General features: G+C 37.6%; 1 pseudogene; it reads right to left on the minus strand.

Moving 5' to 3' along the window:
* Nucleotides 1–5439: 5439 nt before the first annotated feature.
* LOC141696752 (pathogen-related protein-like) lies at nt 5440–8759 on the minus strand (annotated as a pseudogene).
* Nucleotides 8760–9462: the final 703 nt, after the last annotated feature.

Consider the following 9462-nt stretch of genomic DNA (forward strand, 5'->3'; position numbering starts at 1 on the left):
TGATATTGCTGCTATTTGTGGCACAGTTTCAAGCGACACAGGAGCTTCTGGTACTCCTCTGACCGCAGGGCCTAACACTTAGTTGTGTTTGTTGCGTTTCAACTAGTTAAGTAATATTGTGGTTGGTTATTATGTGGTTGGTTACAAAAAGACCATGATTTGTAGTAGATTATGTTATTGGAAGACTTGTACGTTTAAGTAATATTGCTAGGAAGACTTGTATGCTTAAGTAATATTGCTTGGACTAGTTGTATGGATGAAAATGCCTTCTGAGGCTTAAGTAATGTTGCTTGGTATTTATTTTGGGAAATGCAATATTCAGGAGGTCTATTTTCAAAAAAAAAATCTGATGGTGTTGTAATAGGCTCAAACAATGTTGCAATAGGTACTAAATATGTTGTATATAATTAACCTTTTATAACATAAAAGATATTTATATAGGTGTGTTGCCATAGGTAAACACTAGGTCCCAAGGTGGGCCCCACACGTGGGCCCCACATGGGGGCCCCACAGATGGGCCACAAAATGAGGCTCGGCTGTGGGGTCCACATGTGGGGCCCACATTTCTGAAAGAAATTCTAAGGTCTATTGCAACACACTTAGTATGTTACTATAGCGACCAAAGTATGTTTCTATTGATATCTATTCTAACTGGAAATGTTGTGTTGCAATAGAATAGATGCTATGTTGCTATAGATACCTAGACTAACTAGCTACGGGTCAACATAGCTTTGATGTTGTCTTAGCCCTTTTTGGGCCTTTAGCAACATTTTTTCGGGTCTATAGCAACACAGTTTGGGTGTTGCTTAAAGCAATCTATGGCGTAGTGCATCAGTATCAAAAGCAAGAGTAGTCTGAGGTACCTTTAATTCAACATTGTAAACCTCAATATCAGCATTTTCCATGAGAGCATAATTGACCTCATCATCTGATTCTGATGAATCATCCCAGTTAATCTTCTTTGAGATCAAGGCTTGTTTCTTCTCAGCTTTGGGTTTTCTGCAGTTAGCTGCAAAATATCCAATTCCATCATAATTGTAGCATCTTTCCTTTGATTTGTCAAGTTTTCCAGATTTTGATTCTTTCCAATCAGTATTCTTCTATTGTCCCTCTTATCAGAGTTTGAGGAACTGGAACCTTTTCTGGAAAATCTTCTCCCTTTCTTAAAGTTCTTGTAGACCATCTTCTTGAAGCCTTTAACCAATAAAGCAGCCATTTGATCCATGTCTTCATTGTTGTCATGATCATTATCAGTATCTGATTCATTATTAGTATTTGAGTCATCATCGGAGTTTGATGATTCAGTATCTGACTTTGCAATCATAGCTCTTCCTTTAGAGTGCCCTTTTCTCTTAGCTTTCTCCTTTGGCTTCTCTTCAACTTTAAGTGCTATTGGTCTAGACTTAGATCATTTCCTCTTGCTTCTCTGCTCCATCTCTAGTTCATGAGTTTTCAGTATGCCATAGATCTCATCTAGAGGTGTGTCATTAAGTTGGTAGTTATCCCTTATTGACGTGACCCTAAAGTCTCACTTTTCAGGGAGAACAAGTAGGAACTTCAAGTTTGAGTCCTCCAAATTATACTCCTTGTCGACAAGAGACAAGTCATTCAGAAGCTTCTGAGATCTTTCATAGATCTCAGTTAAGGATTCATTATCTCTTGAGTAAAAGAGCTCGTATTCTTGAGTAAGTATTGTCCTCATATTCTTCTTGATATCAGTTGTGCCTTGACACTTTACTTCTAAAGCATCCCATATCTCTTTTGTTATCTTACATCCAATAACCCTATTGGGCATAACACTATCAAGACTGTTGTGTAAGATGTGTCTGACTTTTGCATCCTTCATAATAGATGAAAGATCTTCGGGAGAATAGTCCTTCCTGTCTTTTTCAACCATCTTTTCTGGTTCTTCTGCAACAGAAACAACTACCTTTATTGGTTTCTGAGGATTATCATAAATCCTGCTTAGATATTCAGGATCCGTGGCTTCCAAGCACATAGCCATCCTGACTTTCCAGATTGGATATTCATGTATCTTCAGGATTGACACCTTGATGGTTTCATACCTACTCATGTTGCTACTAATCTATGATGTGGATGGGGGTGGTGGTTGTGGATTTTGTGGTGCTTCTTTGTCTGCCATTATAGATTGATTTTCAGATCTTAAACTATTTGTATGTCAATAGCAAGCCCTGAAACGAATTGTTAGGTCCGTAATCAACTGTGGGGGGTGAATACAGTTTATGCAAATAATTTGACAAAGCTTCAACAAATCAACAGTTTTTATATTAACAGATAAAAACTGATTACAAATGTACTCTCTCAAAAGGATGAACAAATATCCTTGAGAACTGCTAGGTTATGCGAATGATATAACAATGTTCGCAATGCATATAGCATCAACCTAATATGTGCTTCATAAAGAGCACATCTACACAATTAAATAAGGAATCCTATTCTATTACAATAAGGAAACATATCCATGTATTATTGCTTCTGAGATAAAGTCCTTCATCACCTTGAATTCCTGCTTTCCTTTTCCTCCTCGAATATCTACTGAAGTGATAAATCCCGATGACATCATTTGATGATCATCAAATATTGATATATGTACCGATTATGTCACTCTTCAGTAAATACTGATATAAGTCCTGAAATGAACTTCTGATAGTTTCTTGTCCAGATATCATCAATTATATCTAACACAACACTTCTCCCTATCATGCTTTATTTGGTAAATCTCCTGATTATGAGTATCTTAGAGTATTTGGATGTCTAGCATTAATATTAATCCAAAATTTACTTCAGATAAATTTGTTGCTTGAGGTGTACCCGGTGTATTTTTGGGCTACCCCTCCTCTAAAGAGGGTTATAAACTCTACAATCTTGTGACTAAAACTCACTTTGTGTCAAGAGATGTGACCTTTCAAGAGTCAATATTTCCTTATCAAACAGACTCCCTCAAACAATTCATGACACCATTGCCTATTCCAACCGCAAGTATACACCCAGTAGACATAGATGACTTGTATGACCCAACAGACACTGATTGTGCACCTCTAATCACACCTCCTACCACCACTCCTATCACAGACACATACAATAATGCAACTATTGAACCTTTATACCAAGTCAACACTTCAGAATCCACCTTAAGAAGATCAACCAGACAACACAAGTAGCATATATGGATGGAATCCTATCAGACCCACAATGCCACCATCTCCATCAAATATGAGGACACACATATATCTAACCTTGCTTTTACCACTTCACAAGAGAACTTCAGTTGCTTTCTCTCAAATTTGTCTCTGCACAATGATCCCTTATTCTTTAAAGACGCTGTAACTGATCCTGACTGGGTAAGTGCCATGAACCTTGAGCTTGAAGCACTTGAAAAGAACCAAACCTGAAAAATTACCACTCTTCCACCTGATAAAAATGCCCTTGGATGCAAATGGTTCTTTGAAAAAAATACAGGGGAGATGGTTCCTTTGACCGAAAAAAGGATAGGTTGGTTATTCTTGGGTGCAATCAGACTTATGGTGACGATTTCTATGAAACTTTTGCTCATGTGGCCAAAATGACCACAGTGAGAACTTTATTAGCAATAACTGCTATTGCTGATTGAGAGACTATACAAATGGATGTCACCGATGCCTTCTTGCATGGTGACCTTCATGAAAAAGTATATATGAAATTACCTCAAGGATATTCTCCTGCCGGAGATAGGATTACAGTTAACACTCATTATTCCAAGTCAGACCCTGAGCTGGTACTTCTCTTGGTAAAAGCTTGGTATGGCCTCAAGCGGCCCCCACGTTAATGGTTCTTCAAACTCTCTACTACCTTGTTTAAACTTGGTTTTTCTCAGTTAAAGTCTAACTATAGTTTTTTTCTTAAAAGAACGAATTCCAGTCTCACTATTGTGCTAATATATGTAGATAATCTTCTTATATGTGGCAGTTATAGTTCTGAGATTCACAATCTTAAAGACATGCTATCTCAAACTTTCCACATGAAAGACTGGGCCCCTTGAGATATTCTTTAGGACTTGAAGTGGACATAACAACTTCTGGGTTTTTTCTCTCTCAGCAAAAGTATACCAAATATCTCATTCAAGAATATGGTCTGCTATCAGCAAAGCCTCTAAAGCTACCTCTTGAAGCAAACATCAAACTCACTCCTAACAAAAGTGATCTCGTACCTGATGTTAAAGTATACTAGAGATTGGTGGGTAAACTGATTTACCTCACCATTACTAGGCCTGACATAGCATTCTCAGTCCAACTGTTAAGCCAATTCATGCAAACACCTGGTAGTGTTCATCTACAAACAGCCAGTGATTTATCAGGTACCTTGTTGGAACTCTACCTCAAGGAATTTTGTTGTCCACAATTAGTGCTGCTCAACTCTATTCATATTGTGATAGCGATTGGGCCAGCTACCCCCAACACCAGACACTCAACAACTGACTATTGCATCTTCTTTGGTAATTCGCCAATCTCTTGGAAGGCTAAGAAATAGATAGTGGTGGCCAGAAGCTCTGTTGAAGCTGAATCTCGGGCGATGGCCCTTACAACATATGAGATTACTTGGCTTAATGCTCTACTGAAAGACCTTAGTTTTGGACACATTCCTGGTGCAATACTTCACTGTGATAATCAAGCAGTTTTAGCTATAGTTGCCATCCCTGTGTTATATGAAAAAACTAAGCACGTTGATGTAGATTGTCATTACGTTCGAGATGAAATTAAGGCCGGACACATTATTCCTACAAAGGTCTCCTCTAACTCTCAGGTTGCTGACATTCGAACAAAGATACTACCTGTTTCTCTTCATCAAGCACACATGCACAAGCTGGCTGTTACTGTGCCTCACAACCAGCTTGACGGGGAGTATTAAGGATACTGTTATTCATCACTAAACGTTTTGGGACCACCGCTGTGCTACAGACAACTAGGACATAACAACTTGTATAATGATGGGCACAATCTTCCAAAAATAGTTGTTAGGAAATTAATGAAGTCTTGTCCCATTTATGTAGTGATCTGAACCTTTCTTTTGAGGTTATGCAGTTGTATGAATATTGGTCGAGAAAACAGTTTTAACTCTACATCTATTTTTAATCATTTTGGTTCTATAATCAGCTTGATTTGTTATGAATATTATCTTTTTTTCTTAAATTATCTTTATTATCGGTTAGTGCAATATGGCTAACCTGTTTTAATGGATTTAAATACTATATAATTCGGTTTACCTTGCTCTCCTTTTTTTTCCTTCCCAAAATGATGTTTTTGTTAAATGCAATATTTTACTTGCATTCACCTATACATGGTAAAATTTCTTGTGACTAGCATCTTAATTTTTTCAAGAACATGATTTATTGTGTTGCTTAATTCTAAATAAATAGTGGTTTGCGTAATTTTAAAACAGGAACCCGCAGGTATATATTTTTATTCCACAAAATTTATTGAATAATTATTTGTCACATGAATACATGATGCACATAATTTATACAAGGACGTTAAGATTTTATAGTAATTGCGAAGTAGATGTAATATAATTGCACGCCTACGAATGTTACTTTAAAACACACAATTTGGATCTTGCAGATGCTATCCTGTACTTCGCAAAATGGGACAGCTCGAAGCAGTTTCACCAGAGGAACCAACGGTCTTTTCACCCATCATCAGACCTCCAATAAGTTCTCCCCTATCATAAAAGAACTCCACCTTCACAATCTTTGAATCTTCTCCCAACTGTTTGATAATATTTTAGCTTGTCAATTTTCAAAATTAAAGAATATGGAGAACTAAGATTAAACTTGTAATTTTACCTCAAAAATGGCTATTCCATGGAACTCTGCCTTTTCTCCACTAGGGGCTTGTCCTTTAAAAGGACCTTCCATGAAACCCCAGTGCCTGAACTTGTACACAATCACTGGCGGTCCAGTATAAACTTGGAGAATCTCTAGTGCAAATCAGCGAGGAAATGCTGTGGTGAAAACAATATGAGACGACTCAGATGATTCGTCAGCCGGATTGTAGATACGATAATGTTCTGGAAACTGTGTCTGTAGCAGAGCATTGTATGCTCCCTTATTCTCTTTGATTTCTCTCATTGTCAGGCCTTTTCTTCCTGAAGAACACAATAAGTTAGTATTCAGAAATCCCATGATATTTACATAAAACATTGATCAATTCTACGTATTAAGTCATCTTCCTAACACCTTAGGGTTTTAGTAGGGTTGATGATAACTTCACACACACGTGCATGTGACCTTTTAAATTTTCAATAATTATCTTTTACCGTTAATGCTTAGAGTAAACTTGTATGGATCAAGCATTTTGAAGTCTTCTAATCGTGCTTTGTGAAAGATCTCCATTTCCCATGTTTTCACAAGGTTCTGTACTTTTTCTTCCAAAGAACCTGCTGGCCATATCTGCAGAAAAATATAACCAAATTTACCAACTAGCAAAACTCGTTAAAAATGAAAATACTATATTTTCTACACAAGTCGTGAAGTTGCAGTTGTGTTTGAAAAGCATACCTTAGTTTGGCCTTCTTCAAAAAGTTTGTTGACGACATCATAGTTTGGAGGAGCACCAAATCTCCATTGAACGTCTTTCACATTCTCTGCATCAAGAAAAGACCTGTATTTATCCCCCATAGTTCCTCTGGATACCATATCTAACTGTGGAGAGAAATGTATCTCCTTTGTTATATATATCATATAAATTCAGTGACTACTAACAGGGGCTATGAGATAATATATAAGATGATCAAGAAAAGTCAAATGTGTAATATTTATAATCGTTTGTTCCTCGTACTGAATTAAATTGATTTGAATATTCTACCGTATTTGATCGTTTAGCTTTTGAGAAGGGCAAAGGTTAGATTTCAATCAAAAAAAATTTACAGGAATGAAGGAGAATCTTCCAGGTAAAAGAAATTGCACTTACCAACTTGCATTATTTGTATATATTATCATTTAGGAATTAGGTGAGTCAAAGTTCGCAATTCTACAAACACATCTTTTTCTTGAGCATACATTATTGTTATTGTAGAGATTTAAATCGTTTACCTGTTATTTTATTCTGTGTAATTTATTTAGTTGAATGGAAACAATCTCCGCAGTTTACTTTCTTGGAAGAAGATGGGGCTGTGCTCCTTGAGAAAGAATCAGGGAACTACTTTCAAGTGCCACAAAAACCTACTTACTATAAAATGTCTTGTATTAAACTTCTTTGATGCTGTTGAAAAGGTCAAGTAAATAATCTTCAAGAGAAAAAAAAACTTCACAACTCTTGAAGGATTTTTTTTCGGAAAACTGAACACGCTGACACGGCCACTTTTGTCTTTCACAAGATCTCAAATACTGCTAGAATGAATCAATGGCTGGGTGCTTATAGTATTATGCCAAATGAATTGATAGCCCACCCGAACTAAATTTCAAATTTTATTATTTATTATGCAACATAAGTCATAGATATTGTCTTAATTTTATAAACTCAACGAAAACATATATGTTTTTTCGGGGCCAGTCAAACTAAATTTCATGTATGAGTCTCATGTCAAGCAATTTGTTTCTCATAACTAACATTATGTCCCCGAGGATCACGATATGATACATGCTCAGAACAGAGATAACAAATAAAGCAAACAAAAGAGAATAAGATGAATAAACAAAATCAAGCACTTACATGTACCACTGTACAAGTAGACTACCGAATGGGTAGTGATAACTCCGGTGTGCGGGGCTGCTCCTTCAACGTCGTGCCTGAAACCTTTGCTGCGGTGGGGGTGCAGCTGTTGTGGGATATCTGCAAAATAATACGGAAGGGGGTTTGGAGTCCCGCGGCGCCTCCGGTGTGAAAGTAAGAACTCGTTTTTGGGGAAGATGAATATAGATAGCAATGTAAGGTACGTGGCTATGTATGTATACGAGTGTATGAGTAGTTCAGAATATCTACCCAGTGCCCATCCGGAGTGCATGGAACCTTCCTAGGAGAAATCTCAGCAACTTTCAACTTCCTAATTACATGGGACTCTGAAGTAGAAGCTTTTTTCCCCATCTCTCTCCGGTCAGAATTACAATCAAAGTCGGAATCAGAAGGTCCCGAGTAGCAGGAGAAGTATACTTTGGCACGCGCTTTAGTCCGGACCATCAACCTAAAAGCAATAAGATGGATTAGTCCAAATCCCTACCAGTTCATAATTTTTATAACCTACAGTGGTCCGGACTATCCTACATTCAATTTTATGAGTTAAAAAATACCAGCCTGGGGAAGAACTACCACGGATGAGGTAAAATTCCCCATAACCCAAACCCAAATGCTGAAGGAAACGCACAAATCAGGAAAAGCCAAAATCAAAAAACACAAGTCTGAGCTAAAAACTACAGTCCGGACTCAAATACAAAACCCTAACACCGAAAATACTTTAGAATCAAAATCAGACACCAAATCATAAACAAAAAAGCTATACATACATATATCCTTTACCAAGAACACAAAAATAACAATCCAATATACATACAAACACAAAAACATAAACAAACAGTAGCATTATCTGTGGAACCGAAAACAAAAAGAAAAAATATAAAGGGGGAGAAGAAACTCACAAATGAAGAGCACAAAGGGAGATAAAGGAAACACAACGAAAACCGTCGAGGATCCTTTGTAAACAGCAAAGGCAACGGCAGCAACAGCAACGGCGGCAACAACAAGCGGAGAAAGGAAGGGAAAAGCAAGAAGAGGGGAGAGTATAAAAGAACAAGAGAGTCAGGGTGCCTTTTATAGCCACAGTAAATTTCAAGGGCCCAAGGTGACGTGGCCACATCCCAACCGTCGATCATTAAAATCGGTATATATATTCACACATATATATTATATACACACAGCAATCATAATGGGGCACGGCTTTTGAAAAAAGACACATGTAAAAAATTCAAATCATTGGGAGAAAACCCCCAAAACCGTTTCAACTCCCAGTCCGGACTATACTACCACAACACAACCCGGACTGGGGGTAAGGAAAACTCAAATTATTCAAAAGACAATCTACCCTAGTCCGGCTTGGTCTACTCCAACAAACCCGGACTAGGGGCAAGGAAAGCTCAAATTCTATAAAAGACAATCTATCATAGTCCGGCTTGGTCTACACCAATACAACCCGGACTGGGGGCAAGGAAAACTCAAATTCTTCTAAAGAAAATCTACCCTAGTCCGACTTGGTCTACTTCAACACAACCCATACCGGGGGCAAGGAAATCTCAAATTCTTCTAAAGATAATCTACCATATTATGGCGTGGTCTACTCCAACACAACCCGGACTAGGGGGCAAGGAAAACTCAAATTCTTCTAAAGACAATCTACCTTAGTCCGGCTTGGACAACCTCAACACAACCCGGACTGGGGGGAAGTAAAGCTCAAATTTGTCCTAAAAGAACTAACTAC

The sequence above is a fragment of the Apium graveolens genome, chromosome 11 (assembly GCF_009905375.1).
Source record: "Apium graveolens cultivar Ventura chromosome 11, ASM990537v1, whole genome shotgun sequence".
Taxonomy (NCBI): domain Eukaryota; kingdom Viridiplantae; phylum Streptophyta; class Magnoliopsida; order Apiales; family Apiaceae; genus Apium; species Apium graveolens.